This window comes from Protopterus annectens, chromosome 7.part0, assembly GCF_019279795.1.
Source record: "Protopterus annectens isolate FY-2018-M chromosome 7.part0, PAN1.0, whole genome shotgun sequence".
Lineage (NCBI taxonomy): Eukaryota > Metazoa > Chordata > Ceratodontiformes > Protopteridae > Protopterus > Protopterus annectens.
The window spans coordinates 701917806-701939053 of NC_056739.1; positions in this window are offsets into that span (position 1 = coordinate 701917806).

A 21248-nucleotide genomic window follows, 5' to 3' on the forward strand; every position below is an offset into this window, starting at 1 on the left:
ACTTGAGTCGTTTCCCAATGTTTACTGAAAATTTGAAAGGGGTCTTCCAGTGTTTATCACTTTTCACAAATTTCAACAAATAACTGACTTTATTAGTTGTGGCAATGTTTATTCATGAAACCCTTTCACAAGGGTGCAGCCAGCCACAGACCTTTGCAGAATTCAAACATCTTGGTCATAGTTCTTGTTATAGTTTCTTAAAGTTTCCATATCAGGAGGTTCAGGCTGTCAAGTCAAGATTGTTCTTTTGTGTAGTAAACAAACATTATGAGCATAACCTTTTTAATGTGAACACTGAGCTTGCCTTTTTGATACCAGTGCATCTATATCTGTTTTGATAGAGGTAGTGGCGATGCGAAGAATATTTTCAAGATGCTCATCTGAAATTTTAGTTCTAATTTTATTTTTTGTATATTTCATGCGAGAAAAAAATTTCTCGCAAATGTACGTACTCCCCAACAGAGATGTCATGAACAGGGCATGTTCGTGAAGTGACGGATATTTTTCTTTTGGCAGATACAACTCATAAAACTCATTAAAGGCACTTGCAGACATTTTTCTTTTATCTGACTGCGATTCTATGCATTCCATTTGCAGGTTTGCAGGCAACATGTTGATGTCAACTGAAAATGGAGTAGCAAATATACTGAAATGCTGTTGGTGTTTTCTGAAATCTTGAAATCTGCTCTGAAAGTCCTGTGCTAAAAGACTTAATTAATGCTGCATATTTTTCAGTATTTACGTGGCTTTGTTCAGACAGTATTTGAAAGTAAATTAAGTTACTGTTCTTAATCTGACAGTGCCATAATTTCAGTTTCACTTCAAATGCCGTCACTATTTGAAACATGTCAGTTATTAGTAGATTTTCACCTTGGAGGCACAGGTTCAGGTCATTTAAATGAGCAGTGATGTCTACTAAGAATGCTAAATCAGCCATCCAGTTAGCATTTTCAAATTCGGGTACAGGCTTTCCTTTTGACTCCATAAAGCACTTTATTTCATTTCTCAAATCATAAAATCGTTTCAACATTTTACCATGACTTAACCACCGTACTGCAGTGAAGTACACAATGTCTCCATAGCTAGATTCCAAGGTATTCAGAAACTCTTGAAACTGACGGTGATTTAATCCTCTAGATCTTATAAAATGTATTATTTTAATAACAGCATTCATAATGGGCCGGATTCACGAAACCTCTGTGTAAGAGTTAATATGTCTTACACGGAGGCTGCAGTCTAACGGTATGATGTCAGCATGCCATGCATATTCATGAGGGCATGCTGAATCATACCCTAGGTTAACACGGTAGGAAAATATTTCCATGTAGGAAAGTAGGGGGCATGTCTGAATGCCGAGTTCTGCAAAGGGACATGCCTCCAGAAGAGTCAGAGTCCTGAAAGTAAACACCCACGAGTGAGTGCACAGAAATGTCAAGGAACACAACACCACATGCCCTCACAGACTATAAACCCAACTGTAATGTAAAACGTAAAAATATTAGTTTAATTTTTTTTTTATAATGTCCAAAAGGTTTGCCCGTAGTTGCGCTTGCTTGCGTGGGTATGGCCTCCGCTCAGCCACAGTTAGCAGACATTGAAAAGCATATAAGATCTAAATATGCAAATTACACCAAGTAGCAATAGCGTAGCAGTAGAGACGTTGGCCAAAGAGGAGATAGTCACAGTTCGAGCCCCCACAACATCATATTCCATTTTTATTTAAATAAGCATGAAACAATCCCCTGACACACACACACACATATATATATATATATATATATATATATATATATATATATATATATATATATATATAAAACTATAATTTAAGTAAAATGTAATGAAATGGGCCATGTATTTTTGAAGAAATCCGACATAATAAAATATAAAAAAAGGATCAGAATTGCCCATAGCTTAGCAAGGCTTCAGCAAGCTGAATATGGGTGTTTGTAGGTGAGCAGCGCTTTAACAAACGTAATATGAGTGCCCATAGGTGAGCAGCGCTTTAACAAGTTTAATATGGGTGCCCACAGGTGAGCAGCACTTTACCATGCTTAAAATGAGTGCCCGTAGTTCAGCAGCGCTGCACCCAGTGTAATATGAGTGCTCACAGCTAAATAACGCGTTACCCAGCGTGAGCCGTTTGTGCGAAGCTGTGCAGCGAGCCAACCAGCTTACCATCGGGCAACATTGGGCAAGCTGTATCAAAGCTACCTTTACACAGACACACCTCCTAGCCTGTCTAGACAGTAGTAAAATAAAAAAGCAATGTCCAGGGTCAAACCTAGGATACTGTGCACCATAGTCAAAGTACTTTACCACTAAGCCATGACAGCTGTACTGAGAAATGCAGTATTAGCATATATATAGGAATGAATGGAAATGGAAGCATGACAAAGCAGGTTTTTTCAAGCTGATAAATATCCAAAATGGCCAATCACAGATAAGTGTGGGAAAACCGGCATATATAAGCCCCATAGGCGGGAATTCACAGCATAACTGATTGTGGTACCCATTTGCAGTCAGGATGGCAGGTGCAGGAGAGGGAAGTCACTTTAGAGCACAAAGGTGTGGTGTTGAGGAGTCAAAATATATGGTTTGGCTCCTAGTCCATGATCATGAAGCACAACTCATGCAGGGCCAGGTTCACTGGGGTGCGTACAAGGCAGAGGCGTGGAACCGGTTGGCACATGATCTCACCAGTGCCACAGGCATTCCAAGGACTGGTGAACAAGTCCGTCACCACCATGCGGACCTGAAACGACGGAAGGAGGACCAACTGAACCATTGGATCCAGGAGGCCCGCCAAATGCCCAACGCCCCACTACTAAGTATCCATGTAATTAAGTATGTAAGAAATGCTATCCTAGCCTATAGTATGGAGACATATGTTCCAATATTACTTTCTTTATATTATAGCTGCAGGTGTTCATTCCGCGAATCAGAGAGCCCATGCTGATAGGCTGCTGAGGTTGCGCCACCAGGCAGGTTAGTAATTATTTAGCTGGTATTGTCATAGAATATAAGTGAGACAGATTGTAAAAGAGTTCAGTGTTGTAACCCACTAATAAAGGTCAAATAAGCCTAGAAGAAAGATTCTGCTAGTATTGTAAGATTAGATAAGTGATGCAGCCTGGAAAATAGTGTCATGCAATCAAGTAAAAAAGATTAAACAAGTCTCAAATAAGAAGTGTCCACCTGTATTGTAATATCAGATAACTGCTGCAGCCAGAAAATGAGTGGTAATCAATCAACAAAGGATAGACAAGTGTCAAATACATCCTTGTAAATTCTGCCATATGAAATAAGTGAGTCAGCTGGAAAGGGTTGTTGTAAACCAGTAATAAATGTTAATAAAGCCTACAATTAAGTACCAGTCTGAAATGTAAATATAAAATAATTGAGAGAGTGTGAGAAAGACAGTTTGAAGCCACCAAGAAAGCGGTAATAAGTCTGGAATAAAGGTATACTGCAGTCACTACATTATGAAATGAATGAGACAGCCACAACCAAAGAGTGTAATGTGTTAAATAAAATACAGAACATGGGCTGTGTCCGTCCCACAAATTGAATATGTTGCTGTACCCTTGCATTATGGAAATAGTATGGTTGTATGAAATGCTGATCATCCACAGTTGTCTAGACCCATATAAATCAAATGTAGCAGGATGCTGTACCTGAACACAGCCAGATATCAACATATATGAATAAAAATGGAATGTATATTAATGTAGCAGTAACATCCCCATCACCAACATTCCTAAGGTTACATACAGGAAACTGTACTAATACATGTAGGAGATATATATCTGCATCTACTAGGAATGTACAGTATATGTATAGGTAGTTTAAGTTGTTAATGTAATATTTCTCCACCCTATCCTATTTTCACAAATTATGCCATTCCACACCAAACTGGGTATGTGTATTCACAATTAATTCCCATGGACATTTGTCCTGTTGGTTTATACATATCTGCATGTACGTTGATGCATGTGCCCTGTTCACATATCCAAACCTGATGGCCTGTTGCCACCAATCAACCCTGCATGCTGTTGTAGTGTGCACTGTTGTTCTAAATATGCATGTGTTATGCTTGCTGCTCAATGTTCGGAATTCATGGGTGTTTGGTTAATGGGAATACTGATGCATGCTGTTACAACTAATTTTGAATGGTGTTGTTTGTTACTAACCCAAAATGCCATAAAATACTGCTAAACATAAGACAACAGGGAAGGCAGGTTCCAGCGGACCCACCTCTCCCACCTCAGCTAGCGAGTGCACCTGGCACAAGTGCCCAGGCCAGGACCTCCTCCTCCGGTGGCCCTGTGCCACCTTTGGGTGGAAGCGCTGCAGGGGATGGGGCTCATCCCCCCTATGCAAGCGTGGCCAGAGGAGAGCCTCCACTCACCCTCCATACGGTCTGGTCTGTGGTGCGTAGTGAGATCAGGCGTTCTGTGACTGGTCCCCTATGCCAGCTTGAGGCGAGGGATGCACAACTCATGGGTGTGCCTGCCCGTCCTATCCAGTCCCCAGCACAGCCCCGGCCGGGGCTGTGAAGGTGCAGTGGTAACTGCCTATGGGTGGGGATTTCAGTTCCACTGCTGCCATCTGTGGGCTCATGGGCTTGCGATATCCAAACATCCGTCCCCGTCATTTGTGTTTACCCCGACATGTGTCATACTCCACCCCTGTATGTGTCTTGTTTGTCTTGTCTGTTAACCTCCCCAACCTACCTCCCCAAATATACCTACTTCCTGTACCTCACATTCCACTCTCACCTAAAAAATAAATAAAAAAAGGGCACTCTGTTCCCACAAAAAAATTACGCCCCATACATAGCTGCCCAATTCACACACATGTCCACTGGACATGTAAACTGATAATTCTAATTGGCAGTACAACATATTTTGTTGTCCTCACCCCTCTCTAAGGGGTGGAAGGTTTCAAATTTCAAACCAAATTTCACACATATGCACAGCTGTTGCTAATAAAGAAATGGGCAGCTATGGGCCTTCCCTACATCCTTCCTGCACATCCCAAGCTTGTTTTCCTACTGTCCTACCTTCTTTGTGCCCCCTTTTTCACCACTTTCTTATCTCCCCATTTTCTTTTTTTTAAAAGAAATTAGCGCGGGTGTTAGCGGGAGTAAGCACTTTTAAGCAGTAGTCAGCGGGTGTGCGCTTGTGTGCTCTTAGCTAAGCGAGTGTTCGCTCAGCTAAGTGAGTGTGCAAACCAGCGCAAACCCACTTACAACTGCTTAAAAGTGCCTTAGTCACTGTATGACAAGGCCTGTAGTCTGCTTATCAGCAAAATAAAATACCCCTGTCAGTCTCAAACCCCGGACCTTGAAAACACTAGTCTGCATGAATTACCACTGAACCATGGCAGATTTACAAGAACTTGGTGCTGAAAGAAATATATCATGAAATACAAGGAGTGAATGTAAAGGGAATATAGGAAGGCCATTACACAAAGCTTGTTCCCTGAATCCTTACTGGCAATTCTTGTGGAATTGCATTACATTAGTGTGATAAGAGAAACATCCATGCTAGGAGGTAATAATGTTACAGTAGCACCTTACAAACCCCACACAGTATCAGAGCAGGATAAACACTGCCATATTTGAATAGGTATGATGCCAGACTTCCCAACTGTGACTGATTTACAGGGATGTCCCTGATTTGCAAAAGAATGTTGCCTGTGCCCCACTGACTCCTTGTGAAATGTACTAACAGTAGGCAGAAAGGTGGGGTTTCCCACATAATGGTGACTGTCAATAAGTTAAAGTAGACACTACTTGCATGTCAGAAATGGTGTAGTAATACATATGCTCAAAATACCCCACAGTCACAACTGCAGAATATCTGAAATATATCACGGGTGTATCCCACTGATATGTACCTTTCCCTGAGGTTGGTCAAATATATACCTGAGAGTATCTGAGGCCTGCAAGTGTCAGAAATACACAGGCATATCAGCCTGTCTGCTGTTACACACTCTGCGAATAGCTGTAGAATTATTCCCACAAGCACACCCTCATGTAGGAGTACAACACAGAATTATCAAAGGATGTAGCCATCTAACAAAGTAATTACAGTATAGCAGTTTACAAGCACTGCATGTGCCTGATATTCATAAGTGTTAGTACAAAATACAAGGCCCTAGTACTGCACAGTTGCAAAATAAAATACCCTTATAAGTGTCAAACACCAGACCTTGGGCTCACCAGACTGCATGCAGTGCCACCAAGCCACAGCAAACATATAAGAACTTACTGCTGAAAGAAATATATCATGCATTACAAGGAGTGAATGTAAATGGAAAATAGGAAAGCCATAACAACACATTCCAGTAAAGACAAATATCAGGCCTTCAAGGAGTGAATGTAAAGGGAAAATAGTGAAGCCATAGCAACACATTACAAGAACTACTGTTGCATACCAGTTAATCCACAACTCCCACAGGAAAGTACATACTCCCATGTAAACATTGTTAGCATTAGCAGGTGTGAGCTAACATACACACTGAGAAGAGTGAAATGGAAAAAGCAACAGTCAGGTTTCAGTACAACATGCATTTCAGTGGCTACAACACAGCCTTAGATATGAGAGACATACCAACCTTCTCACTGACACAACAGTCTCCACAGCAAACCAGCATGGTCCCCACTTTGCAAAACTGAAAGGCCTACGCCTACCTAACCTAACATTTTATAGCAGTGTCCTGAAATCACAGTGAGAGCTGCAATTACCACACAGCAGGCTGCATGCAATTAGTAAATGCTGGCCACCAATTGGTGCAGAGGCCATCACATGCACATGTGCAGATACCTACAAAAGCAGCCTGTACTGCCAGTCCATACATGCAATAATATCATTGCAGCAACTGGAGGGAGACAGAGAGAGAGAGAGACAGAGACAGACAGACAGACAGACAGAGACAGACCAAAATAAAAAAAAAAAGAAAAACCAAGCCAGCCAGCCATCCAGGCAGCCAGCCAGCCATCCACCCAGACACACACACACATACATGTCGACTGGATGTGTCATTGGCAGACTCTGGCAAACCAAGTACACACCCTGTGCATATGATGAAACTGTGCCACCTCCTGCCATCTGTAACATTGATGCTGGAACAGGATAGCATGGTACTGATGCACAGGGTGACTACATAGTACTGTAGTATTATTATCATGTTGTTAACAGTACAGTGTAATGATATTGTTGTGGGTAGATTCGAGCATGCAAGATGCATTAACTATGTTTGTCATTGCAGTTTTGTATACACCAGTGTTAATTCCCAAAGTGTACTCTCTGCACATGTGCCACATGGCTGTTATGTGTACCTGTGCCTGCATGTGTTGGGGTGTGGACAGTACATGTGTGATGTTTGCATCACCGATTTTCAGGTGTACATTTGTGAACATGGTCAGCATGGAACATGACATGGTTTGACAGTATGCTGTGGGTGATACGGTTTCCACATGTCAATGGTCTGCATTCTGGTAGTATACACAGCTTACATAGCCTGACATTCAGTGGTCATTACATGGTGTCTCCTCAACTGATACACAGACATAGGAACCTGGTGTCAGTGATATCCCCTGCTGTACTACACTATACTAGTAGCCATTGTTACTGAGCCCCACACATCCCTGGGAACAATACCCTTTGGCATATAGCAGTCTCATGTACATACCAACACACTATGGATATGTCCATCCATGACTGCAAATACATACAGTGGCCTACAATGCATTCTACACATGACACACCTAACCACCACAAGGGTATCATACAGACAGATACCTGTTGTCCAAGCCATGGTATATTGCTGTAATGCTTCTGTGGCATTGTCATCGGCATGTAGTTAACATAGTATTCCAACTTTACCATGTAGGTGGTAGCACCCATCATGTAGAATGGGTAATGGTGTGTACATGTGGACAGGTGTTATCTTGTCTATCCTGTGATATTCACATTTCCAAAGGTATTCTGCAGTCCCTCTGTGTATCACCTAAGCAAGAAGGTGTCTGTATGCATATTGGCAACAGTTGCCATACACCTACACTGGATGGCCATCACTCACAGACTTTGCTGTGTTTTAACATGTCTGACATATACTGCAGACATTAACTGTCACTCACATTACTCTATCAAAGCTTTCATGGGTGTGTGTCACATAGTTGGCCTAGGACACAGATCACTGCAGTAGCTTGCATTGTCACCGACATACATGTATGGCCTAAGGCCTGGTAAGCTGTATCACATGGCGGCAAAGGTAACAACTGTATTCATATGGGGAAGGCTTCACACATAGGAACTATTATAGGTCACAGGTACATATCTGTATGTGGCAAACACATACCTGATGTGTGCATGGCAATTACTGTTATAATAATATGTCATACAATAATGAAAACAAAACACACAACACATTCACAAGCATGGCATTTGTAGGATTCAAACCCCTACCGAACTAGGTTATGGCACTTAACAGAGATGCTTTAGCACAGCCTGCTATTTGCATTACTGAATGGTTTCTCTTCTCCTGCTGTATATATAGGGTGCTGACATCATCAGTGTTTCCAAAGAAGAATGTACATCTTTTAATGTGTTATCCCAGTCTTCAAAACGGCCAAGCTTGTCACAAAGAATTGCAGACATACACACAGAATTCAAACCCCTACCTAACTATGTTATGATACTTGAGACAGACGCATTAGCGCAGCGTGCTATTTACATTACTGGAGAATTTTCCTTCTCCTGCTGTATATATAGGGTGCTGACATCATCAGTGTTTCCAAAGAAGAATGTACATCTTTTAGTGTGCTATCCCAGTCTTCAAAATGGCCATTCCTTTAACAAAGGATCGCAGACATACATGCATCATTTGCAGGATTCAAACCCCTACATAACTATGTTATAACACTTGAGACAGACGCATTAGCGCAGCATGCTTTTCGCATTATTGGATGATTTCTCTTCTCCTGCTGTATATATAGGGTGCTGACATCATCAGTGTTTCCAAAGAAGAATGTACATCTTTTAGAGTGCTATCCCAGTCTTCAAAATGTCCATTCCTTTCACAAAGGATTGTAGACATACACACACCCCTGCCCCCCACACACACACACAGTGTTTGCAGGATTCAAACCCCTACCTAACTATGCTATGATACTGGAGACAGATGCATTAGTGCAGCACACTGTTTGCATTGCTAGATGATTTCCTTTCTCCTGCTGTATTTATGGGGTGCTGACATCACCAGTCTTTCCAAAGAAGAATGTACATCTTTAACTATTCCTCAGTATGGGGGATAACAACATCTGTGCATTTGCAGAAACCTAGTTCAGGGTCACATATGCACACTGGCACTGCCAAGTTATGTTCTATACCATGCTTCGTGACCACAGGACTTGTGACACAGAGCACAAGTAATGGGTGTATCCATATACATCACAGATACACACACCTCTGGGTTGGTCCCACTGCACTAAGCATGACAGGCCATACATATACACCTACCATTGTGCAAAACTGCCTTTTGTTTTGGTGTGTAGTTCAGACCACCCACCCATACCCAGTAACCACACTTGGCTTTCCTGGGTACAGTGTCGGATATGAAGGTCATCACACACACCATTATAGTGGTTGACTTCAGGTACACAAATATTGACTGGGGATACTACTCAAGCCATCAACATCACCCTACAGCCACTACAATTTGTGAATCCATGTGCTATGGCACAATCAGTCACCACAACCACTAGTGGGAATACATATTGGACCTGATCATCACCAACATGTTCCACACCAGAGGTAGAACTGTCATTGTTAAGATCAGACCATGTTCAACTTTCCCTGGACATCCATATCCCGTCCTCACACCCAGCCAAGGAAAGCACTGTAAAGAATTTCATGAAAGCAGAATTTGCACTTGTGAAGACTGGGGTGGAATACTTCAGAGGCCTCGTGCTGGAGGTTAATACAGACCAATCTGCAGAATTCTTTACAAACGCATTGTATGAGCAGCTGCAGGTATGCATTGATCCCACATAAAACCATGACTCCTCCAAAACAGGAGACCTGTCTGGTTGACCCCAGCCAAAGTACTTTGTCTGAGGAAGGCTGTATATTATTGCAGCCGAAAGCTCTCACTTTGAATATCTGGAATAAATAGTCCATGCCATTTTTCATCTGGTTGCTGCTGCCTGGTATTTTCATTTTTAGTTTAGCTGTTTGGTTTTTCATTTGTTAGACCCAGATAGATCATAACCTCTCCTTTGCTAATCACATCGACAGAGAGTCATTGCTAAGAACTTTGTATAGCCCTCCTTCTCACATGGGTGTTTCCATGGAGATCATGTGAGGTCATTGTGGCCCTCTACTACTCACTCATCAGGACCATGTTTGACTACAATGCCCCTTTTGGGGTGTACCTTACCCAGCACCTGTGGCAACTACAGTGAACACAACAGTACCTCCCGAAGAGAATCATGGGCTACACACAGATGTCCTATGCAGGTCAGCTAAAGGATCTCCAGCTCTACTCAGTTGCTTAATGCCTACTCAGAGGTAACCTATGCCTGACGTACACAGCCATTTCAAACCCAGAAGTTATGGACATGCTCCACCTCATAACATCCAAGACCCTTACAGATACACACTACATGGATGTAAACCTCAGCACAAACATAAATATGACATGCTGCAGGGACAGATTCATTACTCACAGGCTCCTCTCACTCTGGAATTGAATCTCAATTAAAGTTAGACATAGCCCCTCACCAACCCTCTTCCAGCAAAATACAGCTGCATGGATGGGAAATTGCATATTCACCCCTGGGATCTCCACTGTGTCCCTGCTTGACAGAGGCACAGCAAAGTAGCCTTAAAGGGTGCCTTCTGTGACCTACTTTACAGAGGCACAGTAGGCTACTCTACTGGGGAGGCAGATGCCAAATACACTCTGCCTAGGCTTATGAATTCCCCAGGGCAGACAGCCTAGTATTCACCTCTGCACCTATGTTTATGTTTGGGATGCACAATATTTGTTGCTGCTACTGTTTGCAGGTCTTTATTGCCATAGCCTTTACAGTTTCTAAGAACAACGTGTGGTAACATGTCTGATCATGACAGGGTTCCGGTATATTAATATATGTGTCTGTTGTCATTTAACTGTGTGCACAGGGTGGATTGCTGGATTGTGGGAGGTTCCTGGCTTAACACATACAACTGCCAGATATGTGTGACTGACTGCTATACTCAGACATGGCCCAAGTGTGTGAGCATGCCCATTTCTGGCTTTCCATGGTTTGTTGCCTGACATGTGTCTCATTTTTCCAAGTGTGTGAGCATGCCCAGTGTGACCTTTCCATATGTTGTGATCTGAAGTCCACTACATTTGTGGTTGTGTGTGAACATGACCAATATTGACATTAATACTGTATGTGTTGGAAGTCATGTTGTGTTCTTACTGCCAGACTCCTTTGTGTCATAACTCAAGAGAGATTATGCTGTGCTTGTAGGGTTTCCATGGGATAGTTTGCAAAGACTTGGCAACATTCTCTCATAGTGGCTGAACACTGCAATACTGTCATGGTGTAGTGGTTCAGTACTTTCATTATGGTGCACAGTATCGTGGGTTTGAGTCCCATCACTGCTGTAAATGCTCATACTGAGCAGACCAGACTAGTTAAGGGCCAGTTGGGCAACTATGAGCATGTTGCATTTTGTTCAGCTATGGCGTACTTAAACCAGGCTTGTCCAACATTGCTGTGTATTCACCAACCTGGGTGGACATTGGCAAACATTACTCCACAGTGACCACAGTTGTACTATTTGGTGTGTGTGATTCTGCTCATAGGTTCATACTAGGCTATCTGCCCTATGGCATTTATAATCCTAGCCAGAGTGTATTTGGCTTTCAACACACATTGTAAGGGGAGTTTGCCATTACATTTTTCATGGTCAGTATACAGTGCCTCTGGCTAGCAGTGACATAGAAGTGATACCCAGGGTAAACCTACAATCTCCCATCCACTCATCAGGATTCCTCTTTTAGAGAGTCAATGAGGGACTCTGGCTAAACTGGAGTGGGGGGTTACTCAAGAGTGGGGGGAGCCTCTGGGTTATGGATCTGTCACTCCAGCATGTCCTATTTATTTCAGTCCTGAGGTTCAGGTCTCTTGAGCGCATAGCTTGATGGGATTCTGATTTTCCAAGGTGCAGCATGTCCATTGATTCCAGGTTGGACATGGCTGTATACATCTAGCACAGATCGCCTCTGGGCAGGCAGTATGCCACTGAGTGGAGCTGCAGTTTCTTTAATCGGGCAGTGACTGGCATATGTTTGCGCCCTTTGATCCTCCTGGTGAGGTACTTTTGTGGTCTTTCCAGCTGCTGCAGGTGTCTGAAAAGGTACATCCCACAAGGGGCATTGTACTCAATTATGGGCCTGATGAGGGATGAGTTAAGAGGCACAATGACCTCCACTGATGTACATGTGATTACCTTCATGATTAGGTGGGCTATATGAAATGTTTCTCTGAACACTTTGGCCACATGGTTGTAGAATGTGAGATTGCTATCGACTTGGGTCCCCAGGTCCCTTATCACTTCTTCCATACTTAATGGGTTACCATATATGTAGTAATTTGTGGGCACTTAGTTTTTGACACAGGGGAGGACTATACACTGTTTTGTGTTTAGCTTGAGGACATGGCTCTGGCACCAGTTGTCTGTTTCTATGAGGCCCTTTTGTAGGATGCTTGTGTCAGCTGGAGGGTCGATTATGCGCCCAGTTTGCAGTCATCTACAAACTTGTTCACCAACTGTCCTTCTGTGTTGGCCTCTACCTCTGAGAAATATATACCAAACAAGAGAAGTCCCAGGACTGAGCCTTGTGGGATGCCACTTGTAGCTGGTTTGTGGTCTGACATAGCTCCAGCATTTCAGACCATGTGGGTTCTGTCCTTGAGCCAGTTTGCAACTCATCTAGTGACATAGGGGTTTCTATTGAAGCTGGTGATCTTATCTATGATGACCAAGTGGGATACTGTATGGAAGGCTTTTGCAAGGTCCAGGTAGGCTGTGTAGACCACCTTCCCCTCGTCAATGTCCTTGGTGACTGTTTCAAATGACTCAACCAGGATTAAGAGGCAGGATCTGCCCTTAACAAAGCCAAAATGGGTAGGATCCAGTGTCTGTGTGTCCCCAATATGTTTATTTCTGAGGTCCATGATGAACCTTTCCATAGCTTTGCAGACCAACCTAGTCAGGCTTCTGGGGCGATTGTTTGCAGTATCCGTTGAGGCACCACCTTTGTGGAGAGGGTCCACTGTTGCTGTACACTGCTCTTTGGGTACATATTGTGTGTTAAGGCTGACACTTAACAGTGGTTTTATGTGTGTGTTCAATTCTACTTGGGGTTCATGTTGGACTTAGCCCAGGACACCGTCTGGTCCCATTGATGCTGTGTGTTTTGCTTTGGAGAGGCTGGCTGTTACCTGTGCATCTGTGATGTCAGGGGGCCAGCACTCTGCTGGGATAGATATTTGCCCTTTTGGTGGGGAGAAGTTTGCACTGAACCTGTCAGCTTGGATGTTGGCAATGTCTGTGGGTTTGTTGTATTGTTTGTCATTTTGGACTAATTCTGAACATACCTTTGGATTCCCACACAGGTTCCTACAATAAGTAAGGAATGCCTTGTGATTATCCTTGGTGTCCTGTACGATTTTTATCTCACAGATGGCCTTAGACAATTTTATGTGTGGATGTTGTATTTCAATAATACTGGTCAGAGATGGCTTCCCTTTTTGTGATTTGGATCTATCATATAGTAGCTTCCTCCTTGTATTGTATGGTTTGTTTATGGCTGGGTTCCACCAAACAGGATGCCTGCCTTTGGAGGATTGGGTCTTGGTTTTATTTGGGATTGCATCATCCATGCATTCCTGACGGTGTTCATAGAATGTGTTTATAAAGGGTTATGAGGTCTGGGCCGTATTTTCCACAGACACAGGGGCTGTGAAGGATTCCACCTCAGTTTTGAGGTGTATGACATATGCTTTAGTGAACATTTTTCACTGTGGTTTTCTGGCCATGGGCTGGGGTGGGGATGTGAATATCCAGTGAGACTACTATCTGGTGTGATCGTACCAGTGAGGGATACACTTCTGGTCCTGGGCATAGAGTCCCCATGTTGGTGATGATCAGGTCCAGTATGTTTTCCCCTCTTGTGGGAGTGGTAGCAAGTTGTTCCATAGCATTTTGGTTTACAAATTCTGGGAACCTTTGGCCTAGGGTGTTGGAGTTAGGGTAATGCTCCCAGTGTATGTCTGGGTAGTTGAAGCCACCCAATATAATGGTGTTTGGGGAGATCTTCATATTTTCATGTGTTCTCCAGTCGGCCAAGTGTGGTTCCTGGGTTTAGGAGGGTGGTCTGTAGCAGGCTATGAACTGGAAAGTGGTTTTACCCACTGTTGGTTACACATGGGTAGTCTCTGATGCTTCATGCTGTGCCACCAACCTGGGGTGTGGGTATCTTTGACAAATATTGATACTCACCCTTTTTTGTAGTTTGTTCCATGTTTTGCAGCTGTAAAGCATGGTATGAGGTGTAGCTGTCAATGCTAGGGTGCTCTTGGGAGCCTTGAACCAGGTTTGAGTGTTTGGAGTGCATGCATCTTGCAGTTTAGACTTCTGGCATTGAGTTGCATTACTTATACTTTCTTATCCCTTGTGATACCTATGGAGGTGGGTTTGTGTTTTGAGCCTTACCTAGAAAAGGCACTATGGGGGTGACAAGAGCTGTTGGCAATATCCAATAGGCCACAGGTGATAGGTGAAATCCATCCCTAGCAAAGCATCATGTCTTGTCGAGCACCTCATCCCAGGTTGATAGACATTGAATCCTCTTTCACTGACACCAATACTTAAGCCAATTGTTGTAATTGATCATCTTGTCTTCATATTGTGGCCTCATGTTTGGTGAGGGTAGGATGCTACTGAAGGTCATCAAGTTTGTATATACAACATGGTGGTAAATGCTGTTTAGCACTACCTTACATTGCTTAACACATGGCAATCATGCCACAGGTGTTGCTGCAGGGCTGCCTATGTCGGATGCGCATACTGCACTCCCTATACATGTTTGGCAACAGGTAGTGTCAAGTTAGGCATCCCTTTTACTATATGTGAATGTCAGAGAGCTGTATAATTTCCAGGGTTCCTACTGAGCCAGTGGATGTGCTATGCGTTGCCTCTTTGCCAAGGCCAGGGCATACTGGGCACGCCTCCGTCTGCCTACTGGGGCAGGCTCAGGTTGTTCCTCCTCCAAGTCACACTCTGCCTGTGATGGCCTTGGCACTGGTGGGGGGCTGTTTGGTCCAGGCCTATGCTGGTCCTGTTGCAGCTGTTTTCACAGGATCATATTATGTAGCATAGCACATACCATGACAATTTGGGTACATGCAGTTGGTGAGTATTGCAAGGCTCCACCAGATGTGTCCAGGCACCGGAACCATGACTTGAGCAACCCAAACACACGCTCGATTACATTTCGTGTTTGTGCATGTGCCTCATTATGGCGTTCTTGTTCAGGTGTGTGTGCATTTCTGATGGGTGTCATCAGCCACGGCTCCAGTTCATAGCCAGCATCCCCCACTAAGTGACCACGTGGGATGTCCCCATTGGCAAATGTCTGGTACAGCTGCATCAGATGCCAGACATGGGAATCATGGTAGCTTCCAGGGCAGCCAGCACACACATTCATTATTATGCCCTGGGCATCACACATGACCTGGCAGTTGATGGAGGGGAAGACCTTGTGGTTAATGTAGGCCCTATCCCACTCACCGGCTGGTGCTTTGATGCATATATGCGTGCAGTCTATTGCAACCACTACCTCAGGGTATTCTGCTATTTGCTGGAAGAGACGCATATTGATGGCCAATACCTCACAGGAATTGGGGGAATATACATGATCACTGACTTGTGCTGACATGGCATCCAGGAACTGGTGCAGTACCCTGGATGCTGATGCCTGTGATATCCCCATCGTATCACCGGTTGGTCTCTGAAAGGTACCTGTTGCTAGTATTCTTAGGCCAGCACATACCTTGGTTTCCACTGGGATGGTTTCCCCTCTGTTGGTTCTGTGTGTGAGGTGTGGCCTGCACAGCTCCACAATTTGCTGCAGGAGGTCTCTGTCCACTCTATAGCACTCCACTATCTCCAGCTCATGTAACCCCTGGTAGGTGACCCTGGGCCTGTACACTCTTCTCCGTCTCCTCACTGTGGGTTGTCCGGCAGCATTTGCATTGTCACCACCCTCAGCATGTTGCATATGTCGTCTTATAACAGCAATGGCAGCCCCTAGCATTTTTTGTCTCAGTGAAGCTTTTTCAGTTTTCACTTCTAATAGCATACTCCAGTGTTTCAGTGTCTCTTGTGAGAAACAAACTGCACTGTTGTTTGCAGAGTTTTAAGTGCTGGGCTGGGCTAGGCTATTGCTCTGCCTGTGTTATTGCCTGATTTGGATTGTTTTCACCTGCTAGCTCTACTAGTATCACCTGGTAGCTTCCTGCTATTTGTTGTGCTTCCTTTTTCCTTTCTGTTTCCTCAGGGGGAGTGACACGCATACAAGTGCAAACACGCTTACAGCAGCTCACACGAGCGCACACATGCTTAGACAGACTAAAACTTGCTTATTCGGGTTAAAACACACACACCAGTGCAGACAAGTTTACAGGTCTTTAAACAGCCTTATACATGCTTGCTCCGGCTTAAACGTGCGCACACACGCTTCCATGCATGCACTCTGTCTTACTCAAGTTTACAGGTGCGCGCACACGCGCGCATACCCACTCAGCAAGAAACTTTGGTGTTATCCACAGTATACACCTTCCATTTCTTGGCTTTCCCTGGCCTACCTGTTGACACACCTCTTTCCATGATGTCTAACTGACACCTAACAGATGCCACTGTCCTCCAATGAGCTGCACTACTTTCATACATACCCCCCTTGTGATGTCACCTATCTCCTACTCTGTTCCTCCCCATATCCTACTCCTACACTCCACTGACTGTGCTCATTTGCTATGTAAAAGTACGATTCACTATCCTAACACTCATTTACATAGGATTGCCTACTAATGCTTGGTTATATGTCTTAGACTGGGCTTCTCCCCTTAGCAACCCCTACTCGGTGGCCATGTTGTGTTCAGCCTGCTATTCCCTTACATTGAAATTTGACAATTTTCATAAATTCCATGTTTGTGGCTTTTATTGCCTTATTTTATGATTATTATAGTGCACCCCATTTGCGCAGCGCTGCGCTATGCTTAAACATCGGAAATCGCCGAAAAAAAAATATTTTTATTTTAATTTTGCATCAGGGAAACTTTCCAATGGCCGTATATTTGGCCATTGGCATGCTTCCTCAACCATATGCAACCTTTATTTGGAGCTGACAAGGCTCCATTGTACTATTTGCAGAACAATACTCAGTTGTCAACTGAGTACATTTCTGCAGCTAACACGTCTCCTACTCGGACAGGTTTCTGCTTCCTGGATCACAAATTTACCTCATTTGCATGCCTTTCGGCTGCAAGTGAGGTAATTTGCATATCACAGCCCTCTCCATGTAGGAGACATTTTAGGAGCTCTCTTACATGCCCCTACAGGCTGTTCGTGGATCGCTCGTCGGACATGATGGCTGCATGGAGTCTTACTCTACTCGTAGACTCCGTGCAAGCCATCGTGAATCCGGCCCAATATCTTCCATTTTTAAAGTCAGTGCACATAGATTTTCTTGATGTATAATGCAGTGGTACTTCATAAAACGCACATTACTGATCTGTTTTGCATCATCTGCCATCAGTGTTGTTAAACCTTCCTTCTTTCCAACCATAGCTGGAGCACCATCAGTTACTATGCTAGACATGTTTTCGATGGTCAAGGAAAATCTTGCCAGTGTTGCTTTTAGTGCTTTATAGAGATCAATAGACTTTGTGGTATCTTTCAGTGGTACCAGAGAGGCCAGTTCTTCAGTAATACTGAAATCCTTGTCAACGCCTCGAATAAATATGGCAAGTTGTGCCATATCTGTAACATCTGTGCTCTCATCCAAAGCTACGGAGTAAAAGTTGAAAGTCGCACACCGGGATTCCAAAGTATTTTCAATATATTTCGCTATGTCTTCCACACGCCTAGCGACTGTCTGGTGAGATAAACTTATTTTGGAAAAATCTGATTTTTTTTCAGGACAGATTATATCTGCTACACTTTCAAGGCATTCTTTTATAAATTCACCATCAGCAAATGGCTTGGATTTTTTAGCAATTAAGTTTGCTACAACATAACTTGCTTTCACTAAGGAATCCGGTTGAGTAGCCAATTTTCGAAACAGCTGTTGTTGGAATGTAAGATTTTTCTTTAAATCTAATATTTTTTGTTTATGGCACACTCCTTGCAATTCACTTAATTTGGGGTGCATTTGAATATAATGCCGTTTCAAATTGTAATCCTTGAAAACAGATACCACTTCTCTGCATAGTAAGCAAAGTGCTTTATTATTAGATTCAACAAAGAAATAGTCGTCAGTCCATTTCTCCTGAAACACTCTCCTTTCATCTGCTATTTTTCTTTTGGTAGCAGTTTTATTTTGGCATGATGCAGAAGCCATGCTGAAAAGTAAAAAATGAGTAACTAGTATTAACTACTACTAACTACTTTGTCCCTAGTTATATTTATTACTTTTAAAATAATGGCTAACAATTTACATTGCAAAACTAAGGAAATAAAACCCAAGACTAGCCATAGTTGTAGTATATGCTAATCGTGCTGGAGGAAGCATTTTACATCCACAGCGTAACAGAAAAATATCCAGGCAGGGGAGAGACACGTAGAATTCATGAAATTCAGATGGACTGTGATAGAGCTATGAACATATGTATGGTTAGCATGTAAGCGACAGTTTCTTACTGGTACAAGGATGGTAGCTTTCAATAACCTAATCACAGCCCTACTGTCAAGTTAAACACTGTTTACTTTGCATGCTACCCAAGGAAACTCATTCACTTGCAAAGAAAATAACTGGCACACACTAGCACTGTCATTTTAGTTATTCACTACAGCAATATCAATGCTCATTGGGAAAACCACTCCAGCAGTCCAAGTACATAAAATGTCAACATTAGCAGTCCTACAATACTATAATCCACAAAAATAAGCCAACAATTTATCAATAAAGTAAAGAACTCACATTACTGACTTAATAAAACAATTCTGAATAAGCTACAAGACAAGAGGGTCTCACCCAAACAAATGACTGCTGACAGAAACATGGCCTCAAGCTAAATGCCAAAAAAATGCAAATGCATCATCATCCCCTTTGGGTATGTTTTAACTACCTGTGCAGTTGTGCATTTTTTTTTTTTTTTTTTTTGTATTTAAGTCAGGTCATGGAAGAATTACATTAAGTATAATCACTTTGCATGTTACCAAAGTAAAAAAAAAAAAATCCGCAGGAAAATAAAGGTTTCCATTGTCCAATTAGCAGGCTAGACTGAACCATTTCAAATTATTCTGCATCTGACAGCAGACAGATGTTTGATTTATTTATGTGAGACTGTTCTGCAATGTTTTTAAAATATTTCCTGTGATTCTCAACTCTGTTGTCACTGAGTTAAGTTATTGAGTATCGTCTTGTCTCTTGTTCTTTTGGTTATTATTTTAATTGTGACTAGTTTGTTAGAGATATTTAAGCTCTCAGAGTACTTGCATATGTATTTTGTGACACTGCATAACCCATTCCAATAGCCTTGTTGTTGCTCACACTTACCATTTGGATAACAGTAACATTACACAGTAAGATTGGTCACCCTTTGGGAAGGGTCTTATAGTAGCTGATAAGTAAGAGTGGTTATGGCAGTTGATACTACCTTATAGTCTGGACAGAAGGGGCCATCACTAGTGAACCTGTGCCAGCTTTCCCCAGGAATGTCAGTGTGTTTCTACAAATGAAATATCAAAGTGTGTGTGTGTGTGTGTGTGTGTGTGTGTGTGTGTGTGTGTGTGTGTGTGTGTGTGTGTGTGTGTGTGTGTGTGTGCCAGCTACTGGGGCAGGAACATGGAGCACTGGTTGGACAGAGATGGTGCTGGAGGTTTTGGCTTGACCACTCGGCTGAGATCTTAACCTCATAGATGTGCCAGTGGGGAGTCTTATTGGGATCTGGAGGAAGAGGGAGAAACCAGCCTGCAGACTGACTGTGATCTCTGTGTGTTCTTAAGGGAAACTGTACTTTACTGTGTGTGTAGTTGTCATTCTCCCAATGTGAACGTCCTTCACTGGAGATAGTGTTGAGGATTGAGGCTCCTTGATTAGTGGGCTATTGCAAGGGCATCACACGTTTAGTTTCACTATTTTATTTTGCATGAGCAGCGAAGACACTGCTGTCTTAGTCTAAGTCTAGTTCTGGAAGTTGCAGTCCTGTGCAGAACATGAAAATAAACAGGTACTTTGACTCCATTTTGCACCTATTAAACCAGAAAATACACTTATTCTACTGAACTTACAACTGCCTAGCTATGTAAATCATTTTGAGTGGTTTCGCTCATTTTTTTTTCTGCATTTCACAGGATGAGAGCTGAGATAGATGGGAAGCAGACACTATACTGTTAATGAAGATGATGAAAACTGTAGGACCTGATAATGATTCTTGAGATACTCCAGATACTAATTTTTGTATAATAATATTTGTGATAAGAAATGTTTGTATTGGCTTTGCTCACCAATTAACAATGTATGTAACTTAAAATCCATCGCTATCAAGAAAACTGATAAATCTAGAAAGAGCAAAGCTAAATCTGAAGGCTAAAACTCACTAGTGCAATTTCTAAAAGTTGTAGGAGTTGACAGGTATGGGCAATCCAAACTACAAACAATATTGGCCATATACTACTTTGTGCAGGCATTGTAACCTTTAAAAAGAAATAAAAATCCCATAAGTATAATTCTACACATCAACTGATATTTTAATAAGAAACCAAGTCCACATGCAAATGTCTTCAAATGCCACTCACTGTCAGGGACAATTATCATATTATCTCATAAATCTCTGACCTTCAGGCATGCTTCTCTAAAAAGGGCTTATCCCACATAAATGATCAAGCTAAAATTATGTGAATATTAAAGAACTAACAATGCAATGAATTGGGGAGCAAATACCTGACTCCCAA